A 19,199-nucleotide genomic window follows, 5' to 3' on the forward strand; every position below is an offset into this window, starting at 1 on the left:
ATGGGTTAATTACAAGGATAGTTCGTATTGATAACCCTGAGTCTGAATTTCACAAACAGGCTATTGATGAGTTTGAATCAGGTGAAGCAGTACAGACACTTGCAGCCATATTACCATTAGATAGGCCCAGTTCTGCAGACCCTAAGATCATTCATCATGTGCAAACCCTGTCTAGTGTCTACAGTGGTAAAGCAGGCACTAGGGTCACTCATACATTCCTATCTGAGCTTAAAAACATAGCCAAACTGAGTGGAAAGTCCTTTGAGGACATTTTACAAGAGGAGCTAACTAGAATAGCAAAAACTATTGAGAACTCTAACCAACCAGTGAGTGAGGAGTTAATGACCCCTTCTACAACTGCCATAACTCTGCCCAATCTCACACAAGTTCAAGAGTCAAAACTTACCACTGCTGAAACTCCACTTCAGACTGAATCAGCTGTACCGCTATTTTCACCTGTACAAGGGGAGAGCACACATAGCGTCAGCTTGTCCCCTGAGCATCTCAGTACTCCGGATGCACAACGTGTAGTAGTGGAACATATTGTGAAAAGCACAGACATTGCATCTCAATTCCACTCACCTGCTAAACTGAGGTCTTTTTCAGGCAGAGTCCCATGTCCCAACTATGAAGTTGACTATGATACCTGGAGAACCGGTGTTGATTTCTACTTGACAGATCCCACTGTTTCCTAATCACAGTTGGTAAGACAAATCGTTGACAGCCTCTTGCCTCCCGCAGCTAACACAGTGAAGCCTTTAGGTCCCCAGGCTTCTCCACATGCCTATCTGGATTTGCTTGACTCAGCGTATGCAACCATTGAAGATGGAGATGAGTTGTTTGCTAAATTTCTTAATACTCACCAGAATGCAGGAGAGAAGCTGTCTGGCTATCTTCATAGGCTACAGTCATCCTTGAATGCAGCTGTGAGAAAGAAAACTGTATGTGCAAGTGACACAGACAAGCAGCTACTCAAACAATTCTGCAGAGTTTGCTGGAACAACTCGTTGATTGCAACACTCCAACTGGAACAAAAGCAGAATAATCCACCAAGTTTCTCAGAACTTTTGCTGTTGTTGTGTACTGAAGAAGATAAGCAAGCAGCTAAGGCTAATCGAATGAAGCAGCATTTAGGAAACATCAAGCCCAAAGTTCAAGCTAATGCACAAGCTGCATGCATCAATGAGTTAAATGATTATGATGTGCAAATCCAGGATAACAGTGTATCAACAGCTGTGGAGCAGATTAAGAAACAGATAGCCAGTCTCCATGCCCAGATTTCAGCTTTCTCAGGTGCAAAGAGAGAAAAATCTGTGAAATATAAAATAGTTAAGACTCAAAAAACTAAGACAAATGAAAACCGACCTACACCTCAGAAGCAGTCACCAGGCCAGCCCCCATCATCAAGGCCCAGACCATGGTATTGTTTTCAATGTGGGGAGGATGGTCATATTGTCATCAGCTGTAGCAATCCTCCGAATCTGCAGCTGGTTGATGCTAAGAGAAAAGAGCTGAAAGAACGGCAACAGGCTTGGGATAAGAAAACCCCCTCTAGTGACACTTCCCCTTTAAACTAGATGTTCCTATTGAGGGACAAATGGGAACAGGTGAAGTTAGAAGTCCCAACACTGAGCATAAAATACAAATCACTGCATCACTAAAAGAACACAGAACAGCACAAACCAGAAAGCTGCCTAAAGGTCTTGTAGGAAGTAAAAGCACTGCTAATGTTAAAGTTAATGGAATTGCCTGCCACTCATTGCTCGACACAGGATCCCAAGTTACAACTGTGTCTCAGTCCTTTTACAATTTGCACCTGTCAGACCACACTGTCCATCCAGTGAGTGACAGACTAGAAATAGAGGGAGCAAATGGTCAATCAGTTCCATATACAGGCTATGTGCAGCTACATGTGCAATTTCCAAGAGAGTTTATTGCTTCTGAGCCGGATGTTCAAACTCTAGCTTTGATAGTACCAGATGTCTGTTCCAATAGTGACATACCGGTACTGATTGGAACTAACACCCTTGATCCGCTCCATGAGCAATTTTGTGATGACAGTTCCCTACAGGCTAAATCATACTGTGGCTGCCAACAGGTTTTAAAAACCCTACAGCTCAGGCACAAACAAAACTCAGATGGTCAACTTGGTTTTGTCAAACTGCGAGGCCAAGAGGCAGATGTTATTCCTGCTGGTCAGAAAGTTGTTCTAGAAGGTTTTGTTAATGTCAGTAGTTTGAACAATGAGAAATGGGCGCTACTTGAACAACCTACCTTTTCATCCTTACCTGGTGGAATCTTCACTGATGGTTGTCTGATTTCCATTCCAACTCGATCTCCATACAAGATCCCTGTTGTGTTAAGAAATTAAACTAGCCATGATGTTGCCCTACCGACTAACTGTGTTATTGCTGAGCTCAGTATTCCTCAAGAAATCATACAAGCCCAGGACACCACTAGTGATCAGCAACAAGAAGTTAGTCATTCATGTCAACCACAAACAGTTAGCTGCTCAGGGCAGGAACAGTCTGCTAACCATACAAATCCACAGCCATGTAACATGCCTGAGAGCCTCCAGTTCGATTTTGGAGATTCCCCACTCCCCTTGGAGTGGAAGACTCGAATAACAAAAACATTGAACTCCTATTCTGATGTCTTTTCTCATCATGAGCTTGATTTCGGTCATGCAACAAAGGTAAAACATCGCATCAGATTAAAGGATGAGACGCCTTTCAAACAGCGGCCCCACCCCATACATCCACAGGACTGCGCTGCTGTGCGACGCCATCTCCAATCCCTCCTTGATGCAGGGGTCATCAGGGAATCTGAGTCCCCCTTCTCATCACCTATTGTGGTTGTCAAGAAGAAGAATGGTGACATCAGACTGTGCGTGGATTACAGGAAATTAAACCTTCAAACCATCAAGGATGCATATGCATTACCTAACCTGGAGGAATCTTTTTCTGCACTCAGTGGGGCTCAGTGGTTTTCTGTAATGGATCTGAAATCTGGGTATTATCAGATCGAGATGGAGGAGAGTGACAAACCAAAAACAGCTTTTGTTTGTCCTTTAAGATTTTGGGAGTGGAATCAAATGCCACAAGGAATAATGAACACACCATCCACATTCCAGCACTTAATGGAGAAGTGCATGGGCGACATACACCTGTGGGAAATACTTGTTTTCCTTGATGATTTGTCTTTTCCAAATCCTTGGAAGAACATGAAACTTGATTGACCAATGTCTTGAATCAACTGAGAGAAAATGGCCTCAAGCTCTCACCTGAGAAGTGCTGTTTTTTTCAAACCTCAGTGCACTACTTGGGGCACATTGTATCAAGAAGTGGAGTTGAAACTGACCCAGAAAAGGTCAAAGCTCTTAAGACCTGGCTGAGACCTCAAACATTGAAGGAGTTGAAGTCCTTTCTTGGCTTCTCTGGTTATTACAGGAGATTTGTACAAGACTATGTGAAGATTGTGAAGCCCTTAACCAATCTCACTGCAGGTTACCCGCCGACATGTAAAGGGACCAAAGTAATCAAAACTGATGCCAAATACTACAATCCCAAGAAGCAATTTGGGGAAAGATGGACACCAGCTTGTGAAAAGGCTTTTGAGGAAATCATTGGTAAGCTTACCTCATCCCCAGTCCTAGTGTTTGCTAATCCTCAGTTACCATATGTCCTTCATACGGATGCAAGTACAACTGGTCTTGGAGCAGCATTGTACTAGTTGCAGGATGGGGAGAGTCGTGTTATTGCTTATGCAAGCAGAGGTTTGTCATGCAGTGAAGCTAGATATCCAGCCCATAAGCTGGAATTTCTCACTTTAAAGTGGGCTATCACTGAAATATTCCATGACTACTTGTATGGAAACACCTTCACAGTAGTAACCGACAACAACCCCCTCAGGTACATACTCACCACCGCCAAACTGGATGCCACTAGCTACTGCTGGTTAGCCGCCTTGTCCACTTTCACATTCGATATCAAATATCGTGCTGAAAAACAGAATCAGGACACGGATGGCTTGTCAAGAAGGTCACATGGAGAGTTGACTGATGACAGTTGCTCTCAAGAGGAAAGTTTACGGATTTGTGTGTTTACCTCACACCACCTGGCTCCTGTGGATGTAGTCAAGGCAACTTGTCAGTATCACATTGTGGAACAGGATGAACCATCGCTGCCCCCTTGTTTAATTGAGTCACTCACTATTCATCCAGATGCTATCCCAGCTGCATTTGGAGAGGAGGACTCCTTCAACAGGCTTTCCATGCTTCCCAATTACAGTGACACCGAGTTGGCCGGACTACAGCAAGCAGACCCCGACATCAGTGGTATCATAAAGTTGATTCAGTCAGGAGAGCCAACACCTGCCCATCAAAAGTCTGAGTCACTTGAGTTCCGGTTAATGCTGAGAGAGATGAGTTGTTTTGAACTCAAAGATGATCTGCTATACAGGAGGCGACAATGTGACAACAGACCAGTGTCTCAACTTGTTCTCCCACAGGTGTTGAAGTCATCTGTGCTCACTAGTCTTCACAATGAGATGGGTCATGTTGGGATGGAGCACACTCTGGAGCTGGCCAGATCTAGGTTTTATTGGCCTAGAATGTCATCTGATGTTGAATCAAAGGTCAAAACCTGTGAAAGATGTGTCAAAAGGAAAAGCCAGCCAGAAAGAGCTGCACCTTTGGTCAGTATCAAAACAAGCCAACCCATGGAACTTGTCTGTATGGACTTTCTGTCCCTGGACCCAGACAGTCATAACACCAAGGATGTCCTGGTCATTACAGACCATTTCACTAAATACGCCATCGCTATACCTACCAAAGACCAGAAGGCCATCACAGTTGCTTGATGTCTGTGGGAGCAGTTTCTTGTTCATTATGGATTCCCAGAGCATCTCCATAGTGATCAAGGCTGTGACTTTGAGTCTCTGATCATCAAGGAGCTTTGTGCCTTAGTAGGTATAAAGAAAACCAGGATGAGTCCGTACCATCCCAGAGGGAACCCAGTTTAACTGCACACTGCTGAGCATGCTGGGTACTCTAAAGGAAAAGGAGAAGACAAAGTGGCATGAGTATGTGAAGTCGCTCGCTCATGCATATAACTGTACGAGGAACAAAGTAGCTGGTTTCTCACTTTTTGAGCTTATGTTTGGGTGACAGCCTAGACTGCCCATTGACATTGCTTTCGGGCTACCAGTCAGAGACAGCTCGGCTATATTGCACTCACAATATGTAAAAAACTTGAAGTCTTACTTGACAACTAGCTACCAACTAGCTATGACAAATGCAAAGAAACTAGCTGACAAGAACAAACAAAGGTTTGACATGAGGGTGAGAGAATCAAGTCTGGAGATAGGAGATACAGTTCTGGTGTGTAATCTCCGCCTCCGCAGTAAGCACAAACTTGCTGACCCGTGGGAGCCCACTGTTTATGTGGTGCAGCAGAGATCAGGAGACTTACCTGTTTATATGGTATGTCCTGAAGGTCAGGATGGCCCAACACACACGCTGCACCAGGATCTATTACTCCCATGTGGATTCCTCTCTGAAGTAGGGGAAGAGCCTGGAAAAACCAGACCCACTACTAGGCCTAGAACGAGACGAACTCCCATCCAATCTGAGGAGAGACCTCAGGACTCAGAAGAGGAAGATAACAGTCTGTTATTTTATCCAGTTGAAATGATTGAGACAGAGGCAAGGGCCCTTGAGCCTGTCCGTATGGCTTTGCCTGGGAAGGAGATAGAAACTGGAAGCAAAACAGGTCCTCAAGCAAAACCCTCACCTGATTTGGAAAGTATACGTGAAATGGAATCAGGAAACTTACCTGTGAACTTACCTGAACCTTCAACCATAGATGTGTCGACCTCTGAACCTGTGGAAAAAGGAAATACAAACCTGACGGGAAACTTACCTGATTTGACTCGAACCAACTCTGAAACTGTGGAAAATAACCCAATGGAGCAGGAACCTAAAAACAGCCTCTGTGCTGAGACAGAAAAACACATTGATCAGATGGAGATACAAAATGATACGACTGAACTTCAAAGCTCACCTCATACATCCGTATCAGAAATGGAAAGGGATGAACAACTAATTGAGAGCAGAAACAGTTAACCACTTCAAGCAGTTCTCAAGAGCAGACTATTGCAGGGGCAGAAGATACCCCTTTGCCAAGTTCATGTGACTTAGCCGATACTCTTCAGACAGATTATAACCAGTCAGTTACCACTAATGGCCATGTTCCTGTAGAAAAAACAGATGGTGCTATTAGTGAACAAAGTATGGACACTGTACGTAGATCAGAATGCTCAAAGAGACCACCTAGGAAGTTCACTTACCCACAACTTGGAAATCCCTTGATTTCCTTTGCCCAAAGTTTAGTGGAAGGATTTAATAGAGTTCTAGTTGAAATATTTGAAAGTAACAATCCTTCTGAAAAGAAGAACATGAAGGGACTCATGTCAATTTAGAAGGGGAGGGTGTAACCCAGTGAAGAGAAAATGGGTTAGAAGTGGTGTTGTGCAGACCTAGGTGTGCTATTTCTATGCTCTGCCTCCATCTGAGCGTGATAGACAGGTCACGATATGATCAGATGTGTGTGTGTGAAAGAAATGAGGTGAAGAGAAGAAAATTGTTGAGTTATGTTTATGGTTGCTAAAACTCATAGTTACCAGTGAATCTGTATAGAAAATTAGTGAATTACCTGAAGACGGTCCAGAGGGGGAAAGTCTTGTTTTTCCTCGGTCGATCTTGGTAAGATAGCAGTGTTGTTAATTGTGTAAGCCATGCGAAGCAGCCTGGCTGTTGTTGAATTGGTCGATGCTAGCGGCCTAGTTGCTAATATCAAAGAAAATGCTAATGCTGCTAATTAGTCAACTTTACAGTATTATATGAGAAGAGGGTATTGAAATACCATAACGTTCATTTTATTGTGTTATTCTTTGGAATATGTGAATGTTTAAACAATTTCTTGTGAGGAATGTGAGTTATTTAAATGTATTTGTATTTTCACTTGAGAGTGGGTATTGCAAATGTCAGCAGAGTCATATTTGCCAGTATACAGCTACAATCGTTACGGTAAAATACAGTAATGTATGCTGATTATATAATATTACTGAGCAATGATTCAGATGTTGATTGAGATTTAAAGTTATTGAACTGAAGTGTAATGAAAGGCCTTAAAATGTAATAAGTATTATACTGTATGTTATGCTTAGAGTTACATTGTTGTTATGCTTTGGTTATAGTTGTACAACAAATAGATTAGATAAGATGTTAAATTCCTGTTTGTAAACAAACAGGTCAGGTCTTATGGATGGAGTGAGAGTTTCTGCAGGAGATCCATTCCAATTGATGGCGAGCCTCCCAGCATGATCCTGATTGGAACTCAGAACTGATCCCTTGAATACCCCACCTGGTGGTAGGGTGGTGCCAGTCGCCAGGACTGTCATACATTCACATACAGTGGGGCAAAAAAGTATTTAGTCAGCCACCAATTGTGCAAGTTCTCCCACTTAAAAAGATGAGAGAGGCCTGTAATTTTCATCATAGGTACACTTCAACTATGAGAGACAGAATGAGGGGAAAGAATCCAGGAAATCACATTGTAGGATTTTTAATGAATTAATTGGTAAATTCCTCGATAAAATAAATATTTGGTCACCTACGAACAAGCAAGATTTCTGGCTCTCACAGACCTGTAACAACTTCTTTAAGAGGCTCCTCTGTCCTCCACTCGTTACCTGTATTAATGGCACCTGTTTGAACTCATTATCGGTATAAAAGACACCTGTCCACAACCTCAAACAGTCACACTCCAAACTCCACTATGGCCAAGACCAAAGAGCTGTCACAAGGAATAGACCTGCACCAGGCTGGGAAGACTGAATCTGCAATAGGTAAGCAGCTTGGTGTGAGGAAATCAACTGTGGGAGCAATTATTAGAAAATGGAAGACATACAAGACCACTGATAATCTCCCTCGATCTGGGGCTCCACGCAAGATCTCACCCCGTGGGGTCAAAATGATCACAAGAACGGTGAGCAAAAATCCCAGAACCACACGGGGGGACCTAGTGAATGACCTGCAGAGAGCTGGGACCAAAGTAACAAAGGCTACCATCAGGAACACACTACACCACCAGGGACTCAAATCCTGCAGTGCCAGACGTGTCCAGGCCCATCTGAAGTTTGCTAGAGAGCATTTGGATGATCCAGAAGAGGATTGGGAGAATGTCATTTGGTCAGATGAAACCAAAATAGAACTTTTTGGTAAAAACTCAGCTTGTCATGTTTGGAGGAGAAAGAATGCTGAGTTGCATCCAAAGAACACCATACCTACTGTGAAGCATGGGGGTGGAAACATATGCTTTGGGGCTATTTTTCTGCAAAGGGACCAGGACGACTGATCCGTGTAAAGGAAAGAATGAATGGGGCCATGTATCATGAGATTTTGAGTGAAAACCTCCTTCCATCAGCAAGATGAAACGTGGCTGGGTCTTTCAGCATGACAATGATCCCAAACACACTGCCCGGGCAACGAAGGAGTGGCTTCGTAAGAACCATTTCAAGGTCCTGGAGTGGCCTAGCCAGTCTCCAGATCTCAACCCCATAGAAAATCTTTGGAGGGAGTTGAAAGTCCTTGTTGCCCAGCCACAGCCCCAAAACATCACTGCTCTAGAGGAGATCTGCATGGAGGAATGGGCCAAAATACCAGCAACAGTGTGTGAAAACCTTGTGAAGACTTACAGAAAACATTTGACCTCTGTCATTGCCAACAAAGGGTATATAACAAAGTATTGAGATGAACTTTTGTTATTGACCAAATACTTATTTTCCACCATAATTTGCAAATAAATTCTTTAAAAATCAGACAATGTGATTTTCTGGATTTTTTTTCTCATTTTGTCTCTCATAGTTGAGGTATACCTATGATGAAAATTACAGGCCTCTCTCATCTTTTTAAGTGGGAGAACTTGCACAATTGGTGACTGACTAAATACTTTTTTGCCCCACTGTACATTCACTCATATCCCAGGAACATTCAGGAGAACACTGGACACTTGAATAATGAATCTTCAGAGGATGGATTTGAAAGACACTTTACTGTGACAGTGACCACAGTACACACAGAATCTTGACTTTTTTGACAGACCAGACTAATTACTTTGAAGGGCCCATTTTATTTTATTGCCATTCATCTGTATCCTTCATCTTCGTGTTGGGTGAATTATTAGTTCACTGTACTAAAACATACCAGTTGCAACTTACCTTGTCATCTGTGTGCTTTCCTGTGTGGTTATTACAGTCCTTTCCCTTAGCTCCTTACGAACCTAGATTATCAGTGTATAAACCAGGAGTGGGTTACACACGCTACACTTTCTCCACCATATTTCAGGAGTTCGCCAGCAATTCCATCTTCACAAGGGGACTTTGTTTTTTAGATGTTGTATTGCAATTTGGACTTCCTCTTTAGTTGGCTCAACATCAAGTTCATGCATTGTAGGGAGTGTTGGTAGGTCATGCAGAATTGATTCATCATAGCACCAGTCTTGATTTAATAAAGTTTGAAAATCTTCTGCCCAGCGTTCCACAATCTCATTTTTGTTTTTGAGTAATCTAGAACCATCACTTGATCTAATGGGGGTGAGGTGATGTCTAACAGGACCAAAAATATGCTTCACTGCTTCATAAAATTTGTGCGTTTTATGTTCATCAGTAAATTTTTATATTTCATGAGCTTTTCTTTTCCACCAATCATTTTGCAGATACCTTAGCTTTTGTTGCATTTCTGATCTTAGCTGATGCCACTGTTGCAAACAGTGCTTAGATGAGGGATGTGCCAGATATGCATTGTGAGCTTTGTTGTTCTGTGCTAGTAAAGATCTTATTTCATCTCCTGATTCATCGAACCAGTCCTGATTATGACTAGTTGTTTTACCAAGACAGTCCTGAGTGTTTTTTTTCTGATTACTGATGCTGTTTTTTCCCAGTAGGAATCCAGTTCCTCTTGTCAATTCTGGGCCAGTGTGTGTTGGATCAGATGAAAAGTTATTCACAAGACTCTGCCTCATCTTTAACTGATAGTTACATTGTGTTTCTTCCTTCAAAAGTGACGCCATGTTGAATGCGAAGTGCTGGCCGAGTTCATCTTAATAAAGGTCTAATGCTTAGGCGCATTGTTAATTGAATAAGCCTATGATCTGTCCACCATTCAGCTCCTCTCATAGGTCTAGTGATAAGGACATCTTTTACATCTTCTTTACAGACTAGTACATAGTCTAATAGATGCCATTTCTTAGAGCAAGGATGCTTCCATGAGGTTTTATAATTTTCAGGAAGTTGAAATAGGGTGTTAGTGATGCATAGACAATTTTCTGCACAAAAAGTCAACAGTCGAAGGCCATCTCTGTTCATTTTTCCAACACCGTGCCTACCAAATGTGTCATTCCAAGTGATGTGATTGCGTCCTACTCTGGCATTGAAATTGCGAAGTAGTACAACTTTATCAGAGCAGTGAATTCCTTTAAATAATCTGTCCAGGGACTCATAAAAGTAGTCTTTTATTTCCTCATCCATGTCCAATTTTGGGGCATATGCACTTATGACTGTGAGGTACCGCCCTTTGACGAGGAATTCTTAAACTCCTGAGCTTTTCGCTGATTCCACAAGGTGTTTCCAGGAGCGCTTTTACAATGTTGTTCCAAATGGCTAGACCAACTCCATGCATTTTAGGCAATCCATTTGGGTACCCCTTCCGAAAGAATGTGTATCCAGCAGTTTCCTCTATAAGAGAGCCCTCATCTTCTATGCTTGTCTCACTGAGAGCAGCAATGTCAATTCCATGTGTTTCACGTTCCATAGCAACTAAGGCTGTCCGCCGATGAGGTCGTTGATTGCCTGTATCCGTATCCAAAAGGGTCCTAACATTCCAAGATGCAAAATTAAGATGTTTATCTTTCACCTTCCAAGAAGGATGTCCAGCTGGGTGCGGTTCCCCAGCCGAATAAATTGGGACAAGCTATTTTTTTTAGGCTACCTTTTCCAAGCCCTTCCTTAACTATGAAGGTGGGCAGTGCTATCCCTAAACAGGGCTGCCCAGACATACTGGTAGGACCAAAACTGAAGTTTGTCCCAAGTTCCATGGCTTGAAATTCGCGGTGGTCCGGTCACCCGAGGCGACTTAATTTGTCATTTGGCAGGTAATTCCTGTCACTAGCCAGCCCGGCTGGCTAGTTGAAAATAAAAAATATATATGAAGCGAAGATTCAGACACACCATCAACTAAAGCTGCCACATATTAAGTGTGTGCCATGTCTGTGTTAATCAATGTGTTTATCGGCAGGACGGAAAATACCGAAGAATTCTGAATCATATCGTGTACGAGTCAGGCTGTCAGTTTTTTCACTACTGCACATGCATATAACGCATCTCGTTGAATATTGTGGTAATCACGTTATCAAATTCAATAGATGTGGCCACATTATCGCCCATTTAAACACGTGTTTTTGTTGTTGTTTACATCTACCAAAGCTACGTTGCGATGTGGAATTTTCTGAAAGGTGTACAGAAACCACCAGAGATGGGGACAAAGCGACCTTGGTCTGAAGAGGAGAAAAAGGCCGCCGATAAAGCGTACAAGAAGGAGAAACCACAAAGGATTTATAAGCAAACGTGGGAGCAGGGTAGGCCTTGGCTGCGATACGATTTTTATGGAATAATTTATTTTTTTCAAGTTGAGTCCTAGTCAATATGAAGCTCCTAATGCTTTCTTTCTCATAAATGGTTAAATACAGAAAGCATGTTGGACATATTTTGGGTGCTATAGTCATGATAGTAAGTATATTTGTTTTCAATACTCATACACCAAGTTGCCAAGTTTTCCAATATATTATTATTTGTTGATATTATATTATGGTGCTCTGTGTTGTTCTTATTTATGTATTTAACAACAGTATCAAAATACTCGGGTCTTGAAATAAATGCACATTAGTCATGAACAATGGTAACTACTCTCTTTTGTGTTATTTTTGACAGAAGTAAAATTCATACATGAACAAATTTTGGCTAGTTACTTTGGAAGGTAACTAGTCCGGCTGGCTGGTGAAAAAATATATGAATTTCTAGGCCTGAGTTCCCTTATGAAGTGACCATCTTGCCAGTGCCACCCATGTGCAAAGTTCAAATTAAGAACTTCCAGCCACATCCATAGCCTGTCCTCGTCATCTGTTCTTCGCCATGGGACTTTGTTTGACAGGTGAAAGGAAATTGAAAAGAGGACAGAGAATGTATTTGAGAAAAACCTGTGCAAAGAAAATTGTTTAAGGTGATGAGAAGGTTGCACAATCCGTAGCCGCACCATCTTGATCTCTCCAGGAAGGTTCCAGTGGCGAGGAGGAGCTCCAGGACAACTGGGATCTTTAGTGAGACTGCAGTGAAGTGCCGGATTCACTTATTGTTGTAGTCCGCCTTAAAGCCACTCCACCTGGCTTGTAGGGGTGGACTAACTTTAGTCAGACCTCTACCCTTCAACTTCACTGGCTTGGGTGACCCTACCAGGAGCATACACTCCCACCAGTGCAACTCTAGGGGTCACTGAGGCACGCAAGCCTTCCTACCGCAGCAAGATATTAGTCCATGAGGAAGAAGAAGAAAAAGTAGCCCAAAGGTCAGACCCTTTAGAAGGTCAGAAGGTTAGAATCTTGTATAATTGTTTTATTATATACTTAAAACTCAACACTTTTTTTTTCTTGTAGGGTTTTTTTTGTTGGTTTTTTTTGTTTTTTAATTAACATCCTTTTACTTTCCTACCATCAAGCATTATATCCATATCCAATATCTCTGGTGATGCTTCCACCCATTCTGAAAGAGGAAGAAACAGTAGAGAAATATACAGAAAAGTGTGTGTGGGGGGGAAGATATAGTATTAAAGTGCTTTCCAGAATTATTGGCACCTTTCAGCAAAATTGTTTTAACTATTTCAGTGGTGATTTAGAAGTATGATGATCATGTTGAAGGTTTTATCTGTGGGCAAATCCAAGCCTCCTGACAGAGGCAGCCAGCTTTTGGGCTTAAGTATCCTGGTACATAGCAGAATTCATGAACCACCAGCCACAGAATAGAAAATTTTCAAAAAGTTTAGTCTCATCTGACTACAATGCATCATACCAACCAACATGTTATGGAAGTGGTGTTTGACAGTTGATTATGAAAATTGATAACCACAAAAATGAACTAAATCATGCAGATCTAAATCTGACCTTTGGGCTACTTTTTCCTCTTCTTCCTCACTGTGTGTGGTTCAGTTCCTGGCATATTTCCAGCTGTTTCAGAAACTTTTTTGATCTTGCTCTAATTGTCAGTGACTGCGCAAGTTCATAGCAGCTTTCAAACATAGCCACCACAGACTACAACTCCCAGGCACCACAGCGCCCTCCCTCTCCTGAGTATTGAGTGAGAGTACACATGTTCCTCATCAGCTCTCCCTGTTTAAAGACTGCAAACACCTCAAGCTCTTTGCGAAGTATTGTTCTGTGTCCCCCTACCTGATCATACCGAGCCATATGTTGTTTTCACCTGACTCTAGTTATATTGATCCTCACTATGTTACTTCTCTGACTCTGAGACTGGTATATCTTTGATATCCTGTTCACGCATCGACTGACCCTTGGCTTGTACCTGACTCTGATTCTCACTTCATGATTTGGATTAGTTCACCGGTTTGCGACACACCCGCTCTCCCCTGAAAATTGTATTTAATGCTATCTTTATTTGCTTATGTATTTTAATATCTTTTACCTAATTTTTGCATGTCTCTGGTGTGTTGAAAGTTCTTTGCCCCCCCCCCCCCCCCCCCCCAATGATACAAGGATTTTACGTGTGCGCAACATCATATTTCTACCCCAGAAAAATGTAAAATGATTTTTTTTAAAAAGTTCCTTGGGACTGAAAGCAATTTTTTAAAATCAGTTTTCCTTTTTTCTTTTTATTTATTTATTTATTTATTTATTTATTTATTTTTTAAGAATGATAATTTGTGTGCATTTATTTAAAATATTTACTAGGGGTGTCCATAATTTGGGCACACATACTTTTGCAAGTAAATAGTTTTTTTTTTTGTTACCTCGCCTGGGACAGAGTCCACCAGGGGGTGAGGTATTGTTTTCAGTCGGGTTTTTCTGTTTTTTTTTTTTTGTTGTTGTTGTTGTTAACGATATTACGGGAAAACAGCTGGACCAATCTTCATGAAACTTTCAGGATAGATGGGCATTGGTCTCAAATAGAACCTCCAACATTTTGAAGGTCATCTAGTCAAGGTCACCAAAAAGGTCAAAATAGTTTTTGTTGTGGCTACTGCCTCATATAGAGGTGCTAGCCACGATGTCATTGTGCTGTAAGAATATAAGACTTTAACAATCGCGCACTGTGCATGCACATACACGTGTTCTGATTAAAATGGCCGGTGAGGTGTATACAATTCGGTTCACCATTTGAAATAAATGGGCTAGACTAAAGAAATTGCTTTCAGACATGTTTATGCTTATTACAGAGGGAAAGTGGGTTCCACTGAGCTCTAGCGCCGGGCCCTTTCCGGGCAATAAGAGTTTCGGTCATGGCGACAGTGTGTGTATGTCAGCCTTGGTTCACCTCCTCCTCCAGACAGGAATCCTCATAAATGCTATAAGGTACTCTTGACCAGGCACCTGAGGTTGCTCAAGGGGAACATTAACAAGAACAGGATAAGGGCTCCTCCCATTGGATTGGCTTCTCAAAGGGGACGGGCTTCTTATCAGCTCTTCATGATCTAAAATTTCTTCCTCTTCCTTGATGGTATGAAGAAACCTTCTTAACGGGGATGGGCTGCTCAAAGGGGACAGGCTTCTCAAAGACACCACATCATCGTCACCATAGTCCTGCTCATCCTCGTGATATGGCACGGGCTCTACGATGTCACCCTCATGGTCACAGTCCTCGGTGTTATAGTAGAGCTCATCAGAAGTAAACAGGTGAAACGATGATTCCACTCTCCGCTGTCCTGTGTGGAAAGAGACGAACAGACAGTGAGACACACGTCTGCATGTCGCAGTAAAGGAATCAGAAACATTACGTTTTACACCTTTTGCACGTTTTGTACCACAGAAAATCCTCACTATAAACAGTCCTGTATACAAATCATATTTGCACAAATGTAAATGACCAATTCTCCTATAATGGTACCGAGATCCTCAGTGTTTCAGGTGCAGCTGTGTGATTAGGTGTTCGATCGGAGCATTATGGCTGCACACGTCACACTGTACAATGAGACACTCGCCTCACTGCTGACTTAAAAAAAAAAAATTCATTAAACTTCATTTGTCCATTACTACTTATTTTGTAGCTAATCTCTAATGATTTACATCCCGTTTGTGTCCATCTGTGGCTCCTCAAAAAATCTTCCAGCCCTCTTTTCTCCTAAATCACATGACTCCTAACTTGATCACACCACGGCAATGAAGAACAAAACACCGGGGAACAAAATTAAACCAAAAAACTTGATATTTTTGGTGAAGCGGAGCTACACACTAATCACATTTATTTTTGTTACCTCACCCAGAACGGAGTCCACCAGGGAACGAGGTATTGTTTTCAGTCAGGATTCTTTGTTTCTTTTTTTGTTAACGATATTAGGGGAAAACAGCTGGACCAATCTTCATGAAACTTTCAGGATAGATGGGCATTGATCTCAAATAGAACCTCCAACATTTTGAGGGTCATCCGGTCAAGGTCATCAAAAAGGTCAAAATTCAAGTTCATTCAAAATTCAAAATCATTTTTGTTGTGGCTACTGCCTCATATAGAGGCACTAGCCACAATGTCATCGTGCTGTAAGAATGTAAGAGTGTAACAATCGTGCACTGCGCATACACATGTTCCAATTAAAATGACTGGGAGTGTATACAATTTGGTTCACCTTTCGAAATAAATGGACTAGACTAAAGAAATTGCTTTCAGACATGTTTATGCTTATTACAGAGGGAAAGTGCGTTCCACTGAGCTCTAGCTCCGGGCCATTTCTGGGAAATAAGAGTTTCAGTCATGGCGACAGCATGTGAATGTCAGCCTTGGTTCAGAGGTTTCAGTTTCAAAAAATGTAAGCGGTAAGAGTAGAATAATATACTAAAGTACAGACACTTGGCATATTTTACTTCTGTGATTTTTAAATTGTTCATTTTTGGATTATACTTCATTTTTGTGGCTACTGCCTCATAGAGTAAATATATATGCTATATTTACTGTATGGACATGGTATCAGAAAGCAATTTAATTTATAAGCGGTAGCCACATGTACCCATAGGGTACCTATTTTTTTTTTTTTCCATGATATCTTCCTTCATATTCATCATAAGTCCTACCGGGCGAGGTTTGTTTTGCCTGGCAACACTTGGGTGGTGTTTTTTTTTTTTGTGTGTGTGTGTGTGTGTGTGTGTGGGGTTCTGTTAATGAATAAAAGTAGTTTAAATGAGAATGTATTTGTTAGAATTGAAGATTCGCTTACTAGATGAGTGAAATTGTTTGTAATAGCGTACCAATAATTCTGGAGGCCACTGTAACTCTAATTGCTTATTTAGTTGCCTCTTTATTGCCTTCTGGATGTGATTAGTGAGTTTTCTATAAATGTATGCTGTCTTTATGTAACCTAAAAATATCCCTCATATGTAAAGGTCATTGCTTTAATTTCCTTGGGCTGACAGGTGTGTGCGTGTGTGTGCATGCTCAACCTGTTCTGTTCACCTCACTGGCAATGGTGTCGTTATAAGGAAGACCTTTCAGAGAAAAAGGAGACAGAAATGTAAATAAGAGACCAGTGAGAAAATGGAGAGTTCATTGTGTAAAATGTCCCTGTGCCCTCTCTATGTCAGAAGTTTGGGAGCACCTTCTTTTTTTGTGTGTGATTTCCTTGTATTTTGCCATCAATTCACATGTTAAAGATTTAACCAAATCTATTTACAGAAAATAATACACATGTAAATCTTATTGTAGTCTTAAATGTGACAGTAAATTTTACAAATAACCATGCATTCATTAAGAAAGTTCCATAATGGCTATAACTGCTACACCGTTTCTGCTTCTTTAAACAAAATGAGGGGTGTTTTTTTTTTTAAAATGAAATATCAGTGATGCTGTGCAGCAGAAATGCCCTGGAATTTTCCAGAGGTTTGTGGATGTGATTTGGAAATGTCCTATCATTCGATCAGATTCCTCCCAGAGTAGTGTGGTTGGGTTAAAGGTCGAGTGACTGTTCCGTTACACACAGCACTGCCTTCTTCCTCTCCAGACATATCTGGCACAGCTTTACTTTTTGAAGTTATTAAAGGTCAACTTCAAAAAGTAAGGCATCTCCAAATTTGTAGTGAGTGAATGAGCAGTGTTTGCCCTGACCAACATACCCACACCCGGGCTAACTCTCTTTTTGTGTCAACCCATATCTTCATCCTTAACCCCTTTCATTTCTTTCATTCTCAGGGAAATGTCTGACATTTCCTTTTATTCTGCACATTTTTATATTTTGACTGCTATAAAAGTCTTGACAGCTTTGGTAATGAGATTTGAATCAGATGTGCTTGAGTAAGGAAAATGTTCATGTGAAGTGTGCCATACATGGCATCCCACAGGAAACCACCGAGTCCTGGGTTCTTTAAATCCTTTTTCTTTTGCTGATATGGAAGGACAAAGTGGGAGTTGTTGCCAAAGCAGGCGATAGCTTCTCGGTCATACAGACAGAATCCTTGTTCACAAAAGTCAAGTGAATCTAGAATAGTCAAAAAATGAATCATTTTCCAGCATAATATATAACACAACTAAATCAAAATTTATCTGTGAATCTGAATCAAATGTGGGGATTAACCCAATGGCTAAGGGAGTATTATGACTCGTACAAAAACACAATGAATTTTGAGGGTCCATTAAAATACCCAGGTGTGTGTGTACCACAGCTGCTGTTGGTGAGATGGGAGCAGGTGTAATTGCTGCATGTTGGCAAAGTCTTTCTGCAATATATTTCTTCTAGTTCATGATAGCATCTTTGATGATAAAAGCAGCACCTATACACACAGTTGTGTGAGTTTAATTGACTCATTATCTACAAAGTTAACATGCTTGTCTTTGTGTGTATTCATCTTCAAAATATTGTTCTGCTCCATGAGTCTAATTTCACCACTTCATCCCCAAGCCTGGTCTCACCAGTCAAGCGCATTGCTGGGTGCTGGAGTGTGTGTTGTGTTCTAGTTGCTTATGTAGCTGCAGTAGTGCCCATGACCATGACCTTGAAGATCAGTTGGACACGCACCAGTCTCTCAGTGCATCCACACAGCAAACTCCACCAAAGATGGCAAATTATCAAACACTGAATAAAGCCAGTTGAATTGCTCTCCCAGACAACCTATATATATATATATATATATATATATATATATATATATATATATATATATATATACACACACACACCAGACAGAAGCAGTGATTCATTCTTTATCTATTTGATTGGAGCAAAGTTTACAGAGGAAACCACTGTTAAATGCACATACTAATACAAAAGTCTTGTAAAGGTGTTGACACAGTGGGGAGACACAGACACAGCGGATAGGTTTAAAAGCCCGAACTCAGGAAAACTTTAATCCTCTCCAAACTTGCTGCATGTCAGTTTTATATGTAAAGTCTAGAAGCGCCAACCGACGTCATCATAACGCGACACAGTAAAGAGCAAAACAACAACTCAACAGGTAATGCAGGACATGACAGAAACAATCATTTCAATTGAACACCTAATAGCTGGCTGTGAATTATGAACAATGCGGTGCCCCTACACATGCCCCCCCAGAATTCACAAACACAGACAAGTTCATCCGGTGAGGTGGGTGCAGTGCTTGGTCAAAACTACTCTGGCCTTCAGGTGCTGGGGCTGCAGGAACAGGAAGTTCAGGGTTTGTGGACTGTGGAAGCGTGGTAGATGGTGGACAGCCCCGCCGCGGGGGCTGGGCAACCACCACCGGAGAATTCAAGTCCAAGTGAGCGGGTTTAAGGCGGTCCACTGACACCCGGTCTCGCTTGCCCCCGACGTCGATGACAAAAAATTTGTCCCCCATTTCCAGCACCCAGAGCAGACCATCGTAGAGCGGGCACAAGGGGCTGCGGTGAGCATCATGATGGAT

The sequence above is a fragment of the Neoarius graeffei genome, chromosome 23, assembly GCF_027579695.1.
Source record: "Neoarius graeffei isolate fNeoGra1 chromosome 23, fNeoGra1.pri, whole genome shotgun sequence".
NCBI classification, from domain to species: domain Eukaryota; kingdom Metazoa; phylum Chordata; class Actinopteri; order Siluriformes; family Ariidae; genus Neoarius; species Neoarius graeffei.